Below are 17,970 nucleotides of genomic sequence, written 5' to 3'. Positions count from 1 at the left end.
CACGCTCTATAATGGAGCGTGCCCTGGAGTGATGGCTGTTGAAGCGCTGGGCTCCCACACCTTGTATTGGCCTCTTGTAGGGAGTGATGAGGGGGAGTCGGTGTTGGAGGCACGGGTACCCTCTGTCTGCAAGGATGAAATGCCCTGGAGGAGGATAGAGATAACTCCTGTACAGTGGTCTGTAGCGGAGCACTCTGGAGTCGTGGACCGACCCAGGCCAGCCCACGTAGGTGTCAATGAAGCGGCCCTGATGGTCACAGACAGCCTGCAGGATGATTGATGAAAACAGTTTCCTGTTCCTGTAGCACTGACCATCAGAGCCGCTCGGTGGCTTGATGCGGACATGGCAGCCGTCGATTGCTCCAGCTGCTGTAAAAAAAACACGGGATATCGGTTGTAATTCTCCTGGGTCTTCGGTAGGTGGATGACCTTGTGGCCACCACCTCGTCAGTGACTCTGTGGACGATGCGGTGAACAGTGGATTGAGGCATTGCAAACACTCTGGAGACCACCCTGTATAATGCCCCACTTGCCAGCCAGAAGAGAAACACCAGGGTCTCAATCGTGGCACCTCAACCATGTCTCTGTTCCTGGTTTAGGAGGCCCAGTAACACCCCCAGGGCCTCCCTGCTCAACTGGAAATTCGGCCGTGTGTCCTGCTGGCTAAAAAACCTGTCCAGCACAGGAACACTAAAATTTATCCTGCAGTACAGGGGCCGGGGCTGGTTTAGGGAAGGAGAAGAACAACTGTTCTGTGTGTAGAGAGTTTAGTTAGATAAGGCTTGTATATCTTTCTATTCAACTTGCTTTAGCTGATCAATGACAAAAACAGTGTCAATATTTTAATATTAAAGTAAGGTTAGGTTTTCTTTAAATATGAAATTATGTTGTTAAAGTGAAATGGCAGTAGCAATAAACTACTTAACTGTTGTTAACATCATTGTTAGCTTTAGGAAGCCTATAGTACCTAAATACATATAAAATGTAACGTTTCTTAGTTACTTTCCCCCGTATTTACCTGGCCAGGAGCATCTCACCTCTCTTGAGATACAGTAGGGGCGCCGGGGGTGAAGTATCTCTAGTTCCTCTATTAAGAGGTAAAATATTAAAATTAAAATATTAGTCTCCATGCCGGTGGACCGCAGCTGTGAAGGTCGCTAGGCGACAGGAGCGGCGCTTCCCCACGCATGGGTAAGGGCGGGGCCAGTTGGTGACGCAATAGACAGTCCTCCGTAGACCAGACCGTCTCGTATAAAACGGTCGGTTCGGCTCTTGCGGCCCCTGAATTGAGCCACATCTATAAATGTCTCATTGTAAGGTAATACAAACATAATGGTTCATTCTGTAAGGTCTTTACACACCACTGAAAACATAGTTATGGATCTTATATGTATCTATCTTATATTTATATGTATATGTTTGTACAGTAGCCTATATAGCCTACATAGGCCTATGTATGTGTTTGTATGTGTGTGTGTGTGTGTGTGTGTGTGTGTATAAGACAGACCGACAGATATTAATTGTCATGCATTGTCTGTGACATATGGAGTTGCCAGCCCAGTCTTATCATCTGTGATGAGCAGGGAGGGTAGAGGGCTGTGCTGACTCCACAGTGTCACCCCCGCATTACACACTTCCTGGACAACCAGTAGGAGTCTCCAGTGCAGCAATAATAACAAACATACCTCCCGTCACGTCTTATCCTTTTAACAGTGGTGGAAAGTACATTTTCGTCAGTACAGTACTTTAGTTTTGAGGCAGTTTTCTGCCTCTGACAGTTGCAGTTGCCATTTGAACCTGCTTTGTGGCCAGAGAGGAAAGTAAGCTGGCGAGAGGCTGAGACAATATAAAAGGAAGAGCTCAAGTTAGCAGCAGTGAAGAGGAACAAAATGTAAGTAGCCTACACAAACTTCAATGCATTCACAAATTGATATAGCCTATGTAAAGCCCACTGTTGTATTTATCACTATTTTGTATTTATAACCCAGTCATTAATATATTATAGATTTATTATTTATACAATGTAGATATAGGCCTACTCAAAATCGACCTTAAAAGGAGAACTTCTGTGTGTGAAGTTTGTTTTACATTTGATAAATAATACAAAATACATTTACGCTGGTCAATAAAACTATAAACTAAAAGTTTCATGTGAATGAAAATTGCATTTAGGAAAATAATTAAGTAAACAGCAGAGCCCAGTCAGCAAGAAAAAAATGACAGATGTCAGTTATTTGTGTCATGAACTCATATTTCCTAAATCATACATAAATAAAATAAAATAAGTCATGGGCACCTTTTCACGTTCCTTTTAAAACTGTAGTCTACTTTTACTCTATACTCAGTATTTTCTTTAGGCCAGTAATCTACTTTTAATTTCGCTACATTTTTCATTCATACCTTCATAACTTTGCCAGTCTGTCGTCCAGGCTGCGCGCAGTTACGCAGATCAGCCCTGGTCTCGGGCGGTTCTCACAGTAACAGAGTTCGGCTGATTCAAACATTTAGAAAATCAGGCAAATGTCTTTTCAGTTTAAGGCTTTATTGTTCTAATAATACAACTGAAATCCAGTGAGCGCACACCATGGCACTGGTGGCCGTGTTGGAAAGCAGCCTGCGTCGCTCTTTAACAAGCCGGCAAGTGAAATACTTTCACTTTCCATTAACGGCGTATTAAAAGCGTCTTTAGTCTCTGCAGAGTGCACACTGTAACATCTAAGTCTGATGATCACTGTTCTAATTGCATTTCGGAAAATAAATAAGTAAACAGCAGAGCCCAGTCAGCAAGAAACAAATTACTGATGTCAGTTATTTTTGTGGTGAACTCATATTTCTTAAATCATTAATTGGCACTTTTAGTCTGGCATTGTAAGTTTCATAATCCAATTCTTTGCTTTCAGCTAAATTGAATTGAGCCAAACTGTCTTAAAATGTCAAGCAGTAATGACTGATTAAAGATTTATGATTATTTGATCACCTTCCAGTTGCTGTTCTTGGTCATGGATGATTTTGTTCGTAACAAATTATCTGAATGGGGTCTCAGTGAGTGGATAGAAAGATTTGAAGGTAAAGTATTGCAATTCTTCTCTATTGGGCACAGGTATAATACAAATTTGGAATGACCTAACAATTCTGAAACATCTAAGCATCTACTAATACAGACATACAAATGCTGCAGCATTTGTTTGCAGTACAATTCTGACATATCCTTGACAGAAAGTTTAGGAAAATGGGGAGGGAATCACAGTTGACAAATTCTGGCAATTCTTGTCTGTCAGTCAATGCTGATTAAGCCTATCACTGCTAAGTAAATCTCTCTGTATTTCTCAGTATACCAGAGTTTTATAATATCTGGTATACTGATAAAATCTGTGGCATCATTCTCACGCTGGTGCAGGGAATGAACTCGGTATGGCTTTTAAGCATGTTATGACAGTGTCTCTGTCTTCCCATGCTATTTCACTCCTTAGGAAACTTCTCATTTTTGCATGACTAACATTCACTGAATTTTAATTACAGATGAAGAAATTGATGAGGAAATTTTTTACTGTCTTGATGATAAAGAAATCGCTTACTTGATCCCAAAAATAGGACCAAGGTCAATATTCAAGACAAAATTCAAGTTTTTACAGGTAATGTTATGCACTGTGAACTATACTTTATAATAATACTGTATTTGTCCCGTAATCTCACTTACCTAGATACATGCCATTAATGAACTTCTGTTAAATGATTTGATGACCCTCACAAAAGTTAATATCTTATTGACAATAATAAACTGTCTAAGGATTTAAAGCTGTGATTGTCTTTTGTCACCAGAAAGAACAAAACACAACAAACCAGGAAACAGTTTGTTTTGACGCTCAAGTAAGTTAATACAGTTTCATTCAATTAGGTATCATCTTAAGGCCAATTTACATTTCTGTGTCGAATCTACGGCGTAGGCTGTAGCTGCTTTCCCTATGCCCGAAATAGATAGGTTTGGGGAAATGTTGTATAATTTGATTAATGCTTACATTTGTTTTTTATGTATTTTTGGTACATTTAATAGGATGCTTATTTATTTATTGAGCATTTTAAAATTTCCGTAGCCTATTCAATGTCAGACACTTTCTTTGATATGTTAAAGGATAAATCCTGTGTGAAAATTTCTTGATGAAATATGGGTTTAAGAGTTAAATATGTTCATCCTCAGGTTTGGCCATCCACCAGTGACACAAGGGATAAAGGTGGGATACACACTAACTAAATGATTACATGTAGTGTTCTTTGATGTTTTAATGTTGTCAGAGGCACATGCAACAAACTTTCTTTTTTGCCTAATTTTCTATTTTTAATAAATCAAATAAGGAAAGAGGAAGTTAGATCTCCAGGACCAGTCCAGCAAATCACCCTCAAGAAAAAGACGACATGACATTGTAACGGGATTACACCTAGGTATTTATATTACTTCCTTAACAATTACATCCTACAACCTACTACAAGGCTAAAACTTCTACATAATGTCTTTTTCTATGTCTTGGCCACAGACAATACTTTATCACTGGCTGTCCAAGGTTTTATCAGAATCCTTCAATATGTTACATCTGCCATAAATGTATATTAATCTGCAGGTTTCCATAGCAACAATGCACGTGTGCTTCTTGTAAAACCTTAACTTTCTTTAACTGGGTGATGTTTAAAACCCAGACAATGTTTGTATCCTGTGGTAAGTGGCCATAGTATGAGCCTGATGCTACACTCTTAAATTGACTTGGCAGAGGAAGTGCCTCATTGACCATTGCTGTTTACTGATACACTTGTTCATGGTTCAATAGTTCTTTATTTTACACTGACAGAAAAAATCAATCCATCTGATGTGAAAATCATCATGAGATATGTCAACGAGAGAATACCAAACCAAGAGAACAGGTTCAATAAGTTCCTGAAGTAAGTATTAAGTTTTCCATAATCCATATTGTTTGTTGTATGGGCAGGGGCTAAGGTTTTGTTTCAACATTGCAGAGGACCGAGGACACGTTTTTAGTGGGGTGTTTGGGGTCCCCCAAGAACATTTAACACTCTATTTTCTCATGTTTTCTGTAATGCTCCAATTGAAATCAGTTCCTTGAACAGTACAAGCTTTTTAATCAACATACCAGTTGCACCTTAATTCCAGACACTGCTTGAAAATCCTCATATTCAAAACAGCATGAGTTACAGACACCAAAGGCCACAGAATGAACACATCCTCTCTGACATATATAATGGGCAAAAGTATCAAACAATTCTGACGGCTCACCTGTGTACAAGTCTTCCAAATGTTCCATATGGTTTCATACATTACATTCCATACAGCTGCCTTTAAACTAGATCCCTCCCAAAATGAAATTTCAGAATGAAGTGCTTGCAGGTCTTTGGTTTGGTGCTCAAGAGCCAGTTTTGTCAATTTTTCTATTGACAAAAGGTGTTTCTTGGATTATATATATAAACCTTTATTTAAACAGGAAATGTCCCATTGAGACACAGTCTCTTTTACAAGGGACTCCTGTATAACACAAATAAAACACAAATTTTCAACCATAAGTTGAAAAACAATACATTACGTAAATTAAAATACAATGCAGATTTACACAAAGTTTACAAAATATTTACATAGAAAAAAATGTAATGAGTTTAAAATATACGTATAAACAAACGAAATAAGGACTAAATGTAGAGCTCTACCTACTGTTAATTAAAAACAAGTGCATACATCAGTCAGAATGTCAGATATTCTAAGCAGCTAAGGAAATTAGCACACCAATCTTAGACTGTAGTTCATTCCAGGACAAAGGGTCATAGTAAGACAGACTCCTCTTTCCTGCTTCAGTCCTCATTCTTGTAAAGTAGTCCATCACTAGATCTTAAATGATATGTACTTTGCATATGAACAAATTTATTTCTCTCTAGTTCTCTAAGAGTAACCTCCCTTGCTCGTGCCAACAGTTACGGCATTGCCTCTGCACCTGAAATCTGCACTCTTTTTGCAGACATAGGCATTTTCTTACTTAACCCCACACTCCCTGGTGGCGTGGGAGAAGGAGTTCTCCTGGGCTTCCCTATACTTTAAGGCCTCTGCCGGGATACAGAAACCTCTGGCACACTTTTAATGTTTCATATTAACCCTCCACCATTGTGTCCCTGAGCAAGACACTTAACCCCTAGTTGCTCCAGAAGAAGTATGCGACCTCTGACATATATGGCAATTGTAAGTCGCTTTTAATAAAAGCGTCAAATAAATGTAATGTACTAACATAATTATATGAATATGCTTACTTACATATAGCATGCAAATATGTTTGTCTAATAATGAAATATACTGATTACTTCTGATATGCAAATATGTTGAACGCCAACTCAATATAGAAAACTTATAGGCACATTTATGCTCAATTATTATCTTAACTTTTGGCCTTTGTGTACATTATTACTCCGTTATATTGGAAAATGATTTTTGACGCAATATACCCTCAATTCTTGTTCTACAGTGTCTTCCAGAGTTTGACACATTCTTCCAGTTTTTGTAAATTTTCCAAATTAATCTATTAATCCATTATAAATTCTTCTACAACAGGACTAAAATCAATGATTTGGAGACAGACAAGAGGGAGCTGGTTGGTGTCTTTGGGAAAACTGGGGCTGGAAAGAGCTCTTTGATAAATGCCGTCATCAGAGAGAAGAATCTCTTGCCCTCTGGCAGTGTCAGTGCATGTACCTCAGTCATGATTAAAGTGGAGGCTAACATGCTGAACTCAAAGTATGAGGCAGAAATTGAGTTTATTACAAAAGAGGTAAAATGTATTGAATATGTTTATTTACATGATGCTATTTAAAAAGTTTTGATGTAGCTGCAAATTACAGTTGTTGGCTACATTACCTTTTAATAAACTAAACATAATATTACTTTTTAGGAGTTGGAAGAGGAATTGTGGTACTTTAATTTCCTTTGGGATAATGCAGATCAGGATGAGGAAGATGATGATGCTGGTGACACTACTGAAAAGCTGTCAGCGCTGTATGGAGAAGAATGGAAAAACAAATCCCTTGAAAACCTCATGGATAACAAATATTTCAGTGATATTCCAGAATTTCTCCGATCCAAGAGCAAGATTTTTACATGTGAATCAGTAAGAGAATAAATCTCATTTACTCAGTATATGGCTTAATAGAAAGCATTATTGCCCATCTGACATAGTGAAATGTTTAGAATTTTCCATCATTGACAATTAAGTAATTTACCCTCCATCATTGTGTCCAAAAAGGTCGTATCAAGTTTAAATGCCATTGACATGAATGCAAAATTTCTATTCTTGTATTAATAAATCTCAATGCTGCTTTTGACCCAGTGGGCACACCTGTTCGACAAGTTGAAAAACTGGATTAAGCTCCCTGGTGCTGCCACTTTAAATACAGGACAATAATAATTTTATCTTAATTGACAACCTTACTTTTCAGCAGGTCAACACGACCTGTGGAGTATATATAGGATGAGGATAATTAGACACGGGTGATCACAATCAGGGAGATACAGGTGCAACAATCAAAGACAGGAAGTAAAACAAGACAAGAAAACAGGGACAGACAAACAAGAAACACTGAAAACACACACCCACAACACCAGAAATGTGACAAAGTATAAGATAGAGAATGACAGGAATGCTACACTATAAAAGTGTGTTTTAAGAAGAGACTTAAATGAAGAGATAGACTTTGCCATCCTAACCTCCTCTGGAAGGTTGTTCTAAATTCTGGGGACCCTGATGGCAAACGCTCTGTCACCTTTGTTTGTAGTCTGGACTTCAGAACATGGGCACATGGGGAGTTAAAGGTTCCAAAATATGGTAATAAGTAAAACTAACTCTAAAATGTGTACAAGCCACCAGTACAAAGATGACAGGACAGGTGTAATGTGCTCTCACTTTCTGGTACCTGATAATAAAATTCTGGCGGCTGCATTTTGGATTATTTGAGAGGTGGAAGACCTAGACCAACATAGAAAGTCCGATAGTTTACAGTTTACATTGTTAAAAAGGACTTCTGGTTTAAAAATATTAGATTCAATGAGAGTGGAAAAATAGGCATATCTAATGTTTATAACCTCTGCATTAAAAAGCTCCATCATGGTGGCCAGGGAGCTTAGAGGCTTTCCACTGATGCTCTGCTTTACACCATTTGTACTTTAGAGTACACATGTTTTCATTTATCCAGGGCTGGGACATTGTGAATGGTGCAATTTCAGCTAGGATTGAACTGCAGTTGATATCGAAATTTGTTAGATGTCCATCCATTGATAATAAATGTTCTATCTCACAGGGGATGGTGTTAAAAGCTCTAATAATTTTATACTACTTGTAAAGCAATTTGAATGTGCATTTGAATGCATATGCCATGTGCCTGAACTTTGATTTATCTATTGCAGGCTAAAGAGTTATCTGCAAAACTTGTAAAATACACAAGAAGTGATTTAAAAGACAGAGACAGTACAGAAGTAAAGAGGTGGTATTGGCCACTAGTGAAGTGTGTGACTGTCAGGGTGCCTGGGAATGATCTTCTCCAGCACGTCACACTTGTGGATCTTCCTGGAAATGGGGACCGTAACAAGAGCAGAGATGAAATGTGGAAAGCGGTACTTAATTGACAGCCACAGCAGGTTAGTGTGCATTACTGTTCACCGATACTTAATTATTCACAATTAACTTGTTATTATGTCCCTCCAGGTTGTTGGGAGATGTTCTACTGTGTGGATTGTTACTGACATTAATCGAGCAGCAGCAGAGAAGGAACCCTGGGAGATCCTGAAAATTGCCAACAGTAGAAATGGTGGAGTGTGTCAGTTCATTCACTTTATCTGCACCAAATCTGATCTCATTGAAGATTCAGATGATCAGTGAGTGATTTAAAATGCCTAATACATATATACATCCAAATAAGACACTGACAAGACAATTACACACTGAAGCGGCAGCCAAGAGCTCAACAGAAGTAAACACTACTGCATATATTATTTTAACTTTTTTCACTCCTATTATTCTTGTTCCTCTATTTGGTAGATGCTCTTGTTAAATTGTCTGTATATATATAGCACCGTTCTAATCTTCTGACCACTTAAAGCAGTTTTACACTACTTCACATTCACACACATTTACAATTTGGGGTTAAGAATTAAAAAAGTTGGAATTTCCAGTTTTAGTGCACAGTGTATCTTTTCTTATAGTTCAGCAGCTGGTGTTCGTGCTCTCATATTAAAAAGAAACAATCAAGCCAAGGAAGAAGTGAATACAGAATTCAGCAAACTAAAGGTTAAGGTGAGTTTTATAGACTGACCGAAAGTGAATGCAAATGCAGTCCGGCCTTAAAATCTTTCTAAACATTTTTTTTCCAGAAACATTTCAGAGATGACTGTTTCAAAGTGTTCACAGTGAGCTCCAAAGAGACCCATCTAAGCCCAGATGAAACTGGTAGGTGAAGTCTCCAATATGAGCACTAGCTCAAATACATATTTTGTTTTAGTTAGAACATGAGCACGAAACTGCCATGGATCTATTGTTTATGCAAGGAATTGTATTATTCTCTACATTCTTTGCATTTGCAAAATGTAGTTGCCATTCCCTTCTGTACATTATTACTTCTTCTTTGAACGTACGTGTTCAACGTAGTGATGAGTGGCTACATTCTACAAGAAGAAGAAGAAGAACGTGGTGACAAAAAGCTCTCTGTAGAGCAGTTTGTCCGTTTTAAGCTACTGTAGAAACATGGGTCCGCAACATGGCAACATACATGTAAGGGGGACGCACGGTTATTTAGCGAGAAATGTGTCATTGTAATGTAATAAAAACATAACAGTTCATTATGTAAGGTCTTCATACACCACTGAAAACACAGTTATGGATATTATGTTGGATTTCTGTCAATAGATCCTCAGAAATATTACACACTGAACCTTTAAAGACCATACCTTAACCCAACAGGAAGTTCACCATTTTGAATGGACTCAGCAAACGGCGTGTCTGTGGCATAGCACATCAGTATGTTGTTTGTTACAGGCTGCGTGCTTCAATGATCTCTTCCAGAGGTTTAATCAGATTGTCTTCAAATTTGGGCAGTGCAATCTGAAGACCTGTGTGATGCTGAATTGCAAAGCATTTTAGTCTGTGGCGTTGGATTTTGATGTTTCACCATGAAAAAGGAAGTCGTTTGTAAATGGACTGTACATGGTCATATCTGCCCCAGGTGACATCTACAGTACATGCCAATATTAAGTCACAGTCTTAGCACCACCTACTGGCAACAGGAATTAGCATGTTTTATACTCTGTTGTACTTCTCCTTGCATGTTGATCCTAATTGGCTCAAAACTGTCTCAGAGTTGCATCAAGACCTTGAAAATGCTATACTGTAAAACTTGTGAGTTGTCACAGTGATGTAGCATTGAATTCTGATGCTTTGCCATTAACAATTAAACAGTTGTAACTGGACTGTACGTGTTCAAATCTGCCCCAAACTGCAAATTGTTTGAGTCCCACCCTGAAGACATCTACTTGCCAATATTCATTCATAATGGTAGCGCCACCTACTGATTGACGAACTCACACAACAGCTATGCAAATGTAGCACGCCCTGATGTGCAGAGGGTACAAGGGCCCACTCATCGCCTCTTGCAGCTTAAATTTATTTTAACCTCTTTAATTCAAACAAAAAATACTTTTTGGATTTTGACATTTAAATTTCAAATATAGTCACAATTTTGCCTTGGCTAGAAGTCATATATATGGAACACATCTGTGTGTTGCATTGTCCTTGACAAATGAACTTAATAACAAATAACGTCTTTTTTTTTTTTGCAGAAATACCCAAACTTCAGCAATTTCTGCAACATCTCAATGACTGTCACTCAGAAACATTAAACTATGTATCTGGAGCTTATGAGATACTCTCTCTGATTCAAAGGGCCCGATGTAGAGAAGTGGTAAGATCAAGTAATTACAACCCCTTTCATTGTCTTTTATTAATAATAATGGCAATAATGTTGACAGAAAATGATAATTAGTACGATTACATTTTCTACTTTCAAATTCACTGAAAACATGTAAATTCAAATAACTGATTCCATAAATCTGTGTAGAGTAAGTTTTGATCTCTGTGTTATTTCGTCATCTCTATTATCACACTAATAACAGGATGGCCATACTCATGACAAGAAATACACAATAAATACTTTCTTGAAAAAAACTGCCAATGAAGCAGCAGTATACATACTAAATGTGTTGTTTGATTTCAGGCTGACAAAACAACAAATGTGTGCACAGATCTTGAAGAGGACATAAGACATTGAAAAAGTTAGAAAACCCATGGAAGAGGCTTGTAATGCTTTTGAAAAATGCCTTAGTAAGGGGGTTGAAAAATCAAAAAGTTCATGTGAACGAGTCTTGAAGTCTGTCTTACATCCTGTACGTATTTAGATTATTATCACATCAAACCAACTAATTTAGCACTTAAATGAATACGTTAAAGGGTTAGTTAGGTTTTTTAAGTGGGCTTGCATGAGGTTCTAATCCATAGTCAATGTTTTACTGCAGGATATGGAGGTTCAGTTCCCACCAGAAATGGCTATTTGACAGCAAGTTAAAGCAATGAATATCTTCTAAATATAGTGTATACCTAAACTAATAATACTAACTGGGTGGTCTTTTTTTTTGGCTATAATACGTTATGCTGCTGCCCGACTGCTTCTCTGAACTGAGGGAATGCCGACTGCAATACACTGAAATATGCTGACTATGGATAAATACCTCATACACCCCTACTTAAAAAAATACAAACTAGCCCTTAATTGTTTTTCCATGTTTTTCTTATATTTTTCTGGTGTGTTTCAAAAGGTATCAGGTTGTGCTTTTCACAAGACATTGAGGTCTGTAGTTGAGAATAATGGTACCTTCAAACCAAAAATAGGGAAACAAATAAACCTCAATGCGGAGATAGCTGCATGCCTGACTGACAGCATTAATGAGGAATTCCTGAAGACCTTTCCGTAAGCAACTACTTAATAATAATTATACAGTTATACAAGTTATGTAACATAATACATATACAAATTACAAAAATAACAGTTTTAATAAATACAGACTTGTCAGTGCTTCCTTCATGTAACATTTCAAATTGTTAACATATTTCAGAAATGAAAAAAAATGCGGACCATTCAACGGGGTCATCAACATGTTTGCACTTGACACAAAGAGGCTGATTGAAAAGCACAAAGATGTCAAACTGCAACTGATATTTCTCAAGACGGAGGTAAAAGATGAGAATAGTGCCATCCTCTCCATTGGTCCAACATCAAGCTGTTTGTCCAAATCAACCCAAAACAACAAGTTTGTGACTAAGGACTAGAATGAAGACTAAGTGAAGGAAATACATTTTTTTGTATTATGTATTACTGTGAGTTTGAGGCATGTGTGGGGAAAATTATGTAAAGTAAGAATGCTTGACCTGTTAATAGATTAAATTTATCAATTATCAAAATACAAAGTGGGTGAACAGAAGAAAAATGTAAATCAAATCCATATTTGGTGTGACCACCCTTTGCCATCAAAGCAGTATCAGTTCTTCTAGCTAAATAAGGGATTTTGCAGGCATATCGTTAGGTGTATGAGTCAACAATTGTACTAAAAAGGTACTAATGATCACCAATTCAATCTGTAGATTGAAACACAATCACTAAATGAAACAGAAATGGGTGTGTAAGAGGAATACAACTGGGACAGTGGATAGAATGAGGGAGAGAGATAGGGGATGATACGCAGCAAAGAGGGTATTGTATCATATACCGTATAAAATATTTTTTGTTATTCTTGCTGATTACGGCTTGCAGCTGGATGGAAATCAAAAGTCCATATTTCAAAATGTTAGAATAACGAATGTATAATACAGAAATGTCAACCTGAGAAGAGCCTTTATTATCTCTGTCTGGTTCAATACACACAACCACAGTCATGGGGAAGACATCTGACTTGACAGTTATCCAGAAGACACTCATTGACACCCTCTGCAAGGATGGTAAGCCACAGAAGTTCATTGCTGAAAGGGCTGGCTGTTCACAGAATGCTGGATCAAAGCATATTCATGGAAAGTTGACTGGAAGGTTAAAGTGTGGTAGGAAAAGCTTCACAAGCAACAGGGATGACCACGGCCTTCAGAGGATTGTCAAGCAAAGCCAATTCAAGAACTTGGGGGAGCTTCACAAGGAGTGGACTGAGGTTGGAGTCAGTGCACCAAGAGTGACCACACTCCTAAAGCCACTCCTGAACCAGAGACAATGCAGGAATTTGTGCAAAAGGAGCCCTGACCGAGTACTAAGCCCATAAATGAACCTTTTTCAGAACTTTTCAAATTTTCAGAAGGTCGAAATGTCTGCATTATACATTCTTTATTCTAATATTTTGAGAAATGGATTTTTGATTTCCATGAGCTGTAAGCCGTCATTATCAAGATGAAAACAAAAAAATGCTTCAAATATTTTACTTTAAGTGTAATAAATCTAGAATATATATGAAAGTTTCACATTTTGACTTAAATTACAGGGGGAAAAAATAACTTTTCCTCAATATTTATATTTCTCTCTCTGAGGAAGAACAAATTAAGACACTCCTCAACAAAATCATCCGGGTGTATAAGAAAACAATCTACAGCGATCTTACGACGACAATTGAGGAAAACATGCAAGAATGCTATGAAAGTAAGATAGAAGATCTTGACATATCCAACTTGACACAATAGTAGTAGTACATTCATCATGATCGTCCAGAAATTGTGTTTTATTGTAGAAGCTGCAGAAAAAAGAGGACACAACTCTCTGAAAAACATGCGCAACACCATTGAGAAATACGTTCGTGATCCAAAGAACACCATGTTTGAGCAGGCTAAAGATTTTATGTTGAGCCAGCTAAGATGCTTGAAGGTTTGTCACATTTTTTAATACGTTATCCGATGGTAATGTAGCAAAACATGTGCTGCACAAAGTTATCTGCATTCTAGGTCATCATTTACATAAAGGTTTTTCTATATTCAAGCGGAATATGTGTAATTCTGAAAGCTGCTTTTGCTATGAAAAACACTGCGGGCAATTCATGTAGGATTCAGTTGATCTTGAACACAATATTTATCTGTGTGAGTGAGAATTAAATGAAGATTTTGATGTTGAATTAGGAGTATAGCCTGAAGATACTGGAGGAAACAATGCAGAAATCAATCGAGATGTCACTCAGGACAGATTGCGACTCACTCCCAGGTAGAGGGAACATATAAAAATAAAAACATGATACTGTAAATATTTTATTGAAATTAATATGTCAACAAATGTCCAGTGGTGTAAATTAATGGATTAAACAATACTTTTTTTTGTTGTTTTTAGATGTAACAGTGGAGCTTGAAATGGTGAAGAAATGCTACCATGAACTGAGAGGGAGCCCAGATGAAGAAACACTAATTTGGTAAAAACTTTGTTAAAATGTTGCTCTGACTATGAGCTGTTCTGAAAAATGCTAACAATGCTTTTAATTACACTAGTGCTGATCCACCTGGTCCAGCAGCTGCACTGTGACACATGCAGGTACGTTTTAGTGAAACTGATGATCCAAACTGAACATTCAAACAGATGATAGATGATGTGACAGGCCTACTGTTTGTCATCACAACCTGCACTGTTTATCTCTCTGGTGGATGTTTCAGGTTTGCTCGGTGGAAACAGCAGAAGTCTGATTATCCACTGAAGCTCTCTGCGTTCACACTGATTAGAGACATGAGGCCTCTGGATTTGGTCTCAACCAAGTTCTTATCTCTGTTCCCTTTAAGTGTTGTTTTAATGTGTACATTGTGTTTACTTGTTGTGAATAATATGCAGCAGCATTTAAGATTTTAGGGGGGTAGGACATATTTGCCTTAAATTTACTATAGATCAGAGGCAGACAGAATATGTGGGGAGAGAGACAGACACGGTGGTGACATGGAGCAAAGGTCCCCAGCCATAGTCAAACCATTGATGTTGTGGTTTTCATAGAACAGGTCTTTTACGGGACACTAACCTTGAACCTTGATTACAGAACGTATATAGGTGGATTTGACGAAGACTTTAGGCTTTTCAAATAATGATCTTGATCTTTTTATCTTTCATGTTCAATGACAGAACTGTTGCTTGCTGCAAAATAATGGTTTGAGTGTGTTCACATAAAATAACTATATGATAGTAAAAAAAAACGTTGGTTTCATCATGAAACTTTACTAAACAATTGTTTTGTTTGTTAGATTTATGATTTTCCATCCTTGTTTTTACTATAAACTCGTAAAAGTTCTTACCTAAAACTCTACAGTAATATGTATCAGTTCCCGTACACATATCTATATTACACTACCACATTAATTTTAGTAACACACCACAAATACTAGCAATTTGGGGTCAAAATACTTATTGTAAATATATTGCCAATGTATAAGAAATTATACCATAGCAGATCAGGCATGTTAATAGGCCCATTCACACAGTAGCCTGATGTTCGTGAAACACAATGTATCAATGTGTAAAAGCTGTGTAAAGTTGGCAGCTTTGTACACACTCTAATTTAATCTTGGATTCACACAGATTATATACTGTACATGTTGGCCAGATCTGGATTTTGTCGATGCTGTATTTTATTATCAGCATTATTATTTTTTCCCATTCATCAACTCAGTCATGTAAAAATTTGAAGACTTAGGCCAGATGAAAAAGCTTGAACTTTTCCCAACATGTTTATTTTCAGCAAAAATAGACCCCAATTAGAGTACAAAAGTTTCTGTTATCAGAACTGAGACCTGAGTTGACATGACATGATATAACAAATGATTTTCAACTCCTTTTGGACCTCCTTTTATAGCTCTGTTTCTAAGCATTGTCTCATCACTTAGCTCTTTTTCCTGCTACCTGGTTCTGGAGATGACCAAGTGGCTGTCACTGTGTCTTTTTCTTATCTTATTGCTGACAGTCAGTTTTTGTTTGTTTATACTTTCTTGTGTACTCACACATATATTCCCTATTCTTATCTATTCACATTAAAATGCATGCAAAGAGGATGCTTGGAGCCAAGACTCATCATGCAAAGGGAGTCATTTTTAAACCTTAAAACATATTAGAACTCATGTGTATTTATAGTGTTTCTTAGCCTATATATAAAAAGAGTGGCCAGTAGAGGGGTTTAAACAAGAGTGGCTTGGACTGTACTATATAATAACTTCATCCTATAACCTAAAACATTAAGATAGGAAAGATTTTACAACAGCTCCCTGAAAGTGCTTATAAAGGGAGCTCTCTATGAAACAGTGCATGCAAGGTTTACTGTGTGTGTTTCTTTAGTAATGTATTTTTCATGTTTCAAGTTTTTTCTTAAACATTCACTTGCCTTAAGGGGGCAGGAGAGTGAGCAGTCCATGTATTTTCACAATTTGAAATGCCGCACAAATGAATGTCAAGCTTTGTGTTGATATGTGTGATAGGTGTATTAAATAAAAGAGTACAGTACTGTGTGTGCCATTCATCACTTGGCTATCTATATATATATATATATATATATATATAAAATAATGACTGCTCTCTATCTCCAAATAGGTTCAGTAGAGGTGTTGTTGTTATTGTCATTTGGGATTAATGGTAATGGGAGGTTTTCATGTTAAGAAAGTGCCTCTTGCTGATGCAAGAAATGGAACATGTGGACACACAGATGACAGGGAGAATAAAGACAGGCATTGTAAGGACTTTTTTTAATACAGCTTTTTAAATCCGGGAGCTTATCACCACTATTATCAGTTCCTCTCTTATTATTGTGTAAGAAAAAGTATAACATAATACAATTCATTCATACGTATTTTCCAAAGCAGCAAAGTTTCTATAAGTTCATACAAATTCTAATACATTAAAAACGTGACATCCTCATTGAAGGTTACTGCTGGTGTTACTCTGGTGTTGAATGCAGGTTAAAATTATCTCAGTAAAAATTAGAAAGAAAAGTGGGATCGCAGACAAAAAAAGAAACAGCAATATCACTGGCATCATATCAAGTAAACACACACATACCCATGTAATGTACCCTGTTTACCATGTCACTGTCCTTGAATGACTTAAGGGTTAGTTCCTCTTCAAGGCAAACAGTTTGCATTATTTTTGCATGAATTTGTCTGTTTTGGGTGTGTGCCATGGTAAGCAAACTGCTGTTTTATAGTGCACCAGGAAGTTATAAATGATATGTACACACGAAGACTTTCAACACACAAACAATTTGCTAAGAAAGAAAACAATTAATGATTCCTACGACAGGAAGTATTGATTTTGTGATTGCAAAACGTACATGCAACACTTGCAAATTTGTGTAATAAACACTCATTTCTGCATTAAAAAATCCAAGTCAGAGCAACTGTCAACTTTATAAACCTTTCTTACAGATACATGATAATCTGATAAATTAATAAAGTTGTCTTCTCTGGCTGTGTATTGTTATCAATTGCAAATGAATTGCAATGTGACGCTACGACACTGCAACTCCCATGAGTACTACCAGCACATAGTGTTTGCTCATTGGTCCATTTGTGAAGCCTATTGTCTTGACCGACATCACTGTAAACAAGAAGACGTAGAGATTAAACTCACTGACCGGTGCACCGGGAGATCCCTGTGGCTTGAGGGCTGTTTTAGTCTGCCGTTAGTTATCAACTTATCTAGTGGCAACGATGACAAAACAAGCTTTTTTAAGAAGGAGGAGAATCTACGCACGTAGCCAGGCATTTATACTTATGCGTTGGTGTATCCGTCATTCTGCAATTATACCCCCAAACGCTAGTCGGCAGTAGCGCTACAGCATTCACTGTGTTGACTTTTGTCGGCCGAGCAGGCTAACTTCCGGTTTAGCGCTCCGCAAACGTAAATGGGGGT

At 37.4% G+C, this 17,970-nt stretch overlaps 1 pseudogene; it reads left to right on the top strand.

Annotated features, from left to right (window-relative positions):
• Positions 1–1,716: 1,716 nt before the first annotated feature.
• Positions 1,717–16,571, top strand: LOC123956833 (annotated as a pseudogene).
• Positions 16,572–17,970: the final 1,399 nt, after the last annotated feature.

The sequence above is a fragment of the Micropterus dolomieu genome, linkage group LG02 (assembly GCF_021292245.1).
Source record: "Micropterus dolomieu isolate WLL.071019.BEF.003 ecotype Adirondacks linkage group LG02, ASM2129224v1, whole genome shotgun sequence".
Taxonomy (NCBI): Eukaryota; Metazoa; Chordata; class Actinopteri; order Centrarchiformes; family Centrarchidae; genus Micropterus; species Micropterus dolomieu.
Note: the sequence above shows the minus strand (reverse complement) of the source record. Positions and strands in the feature narration are given on the sequence as shown.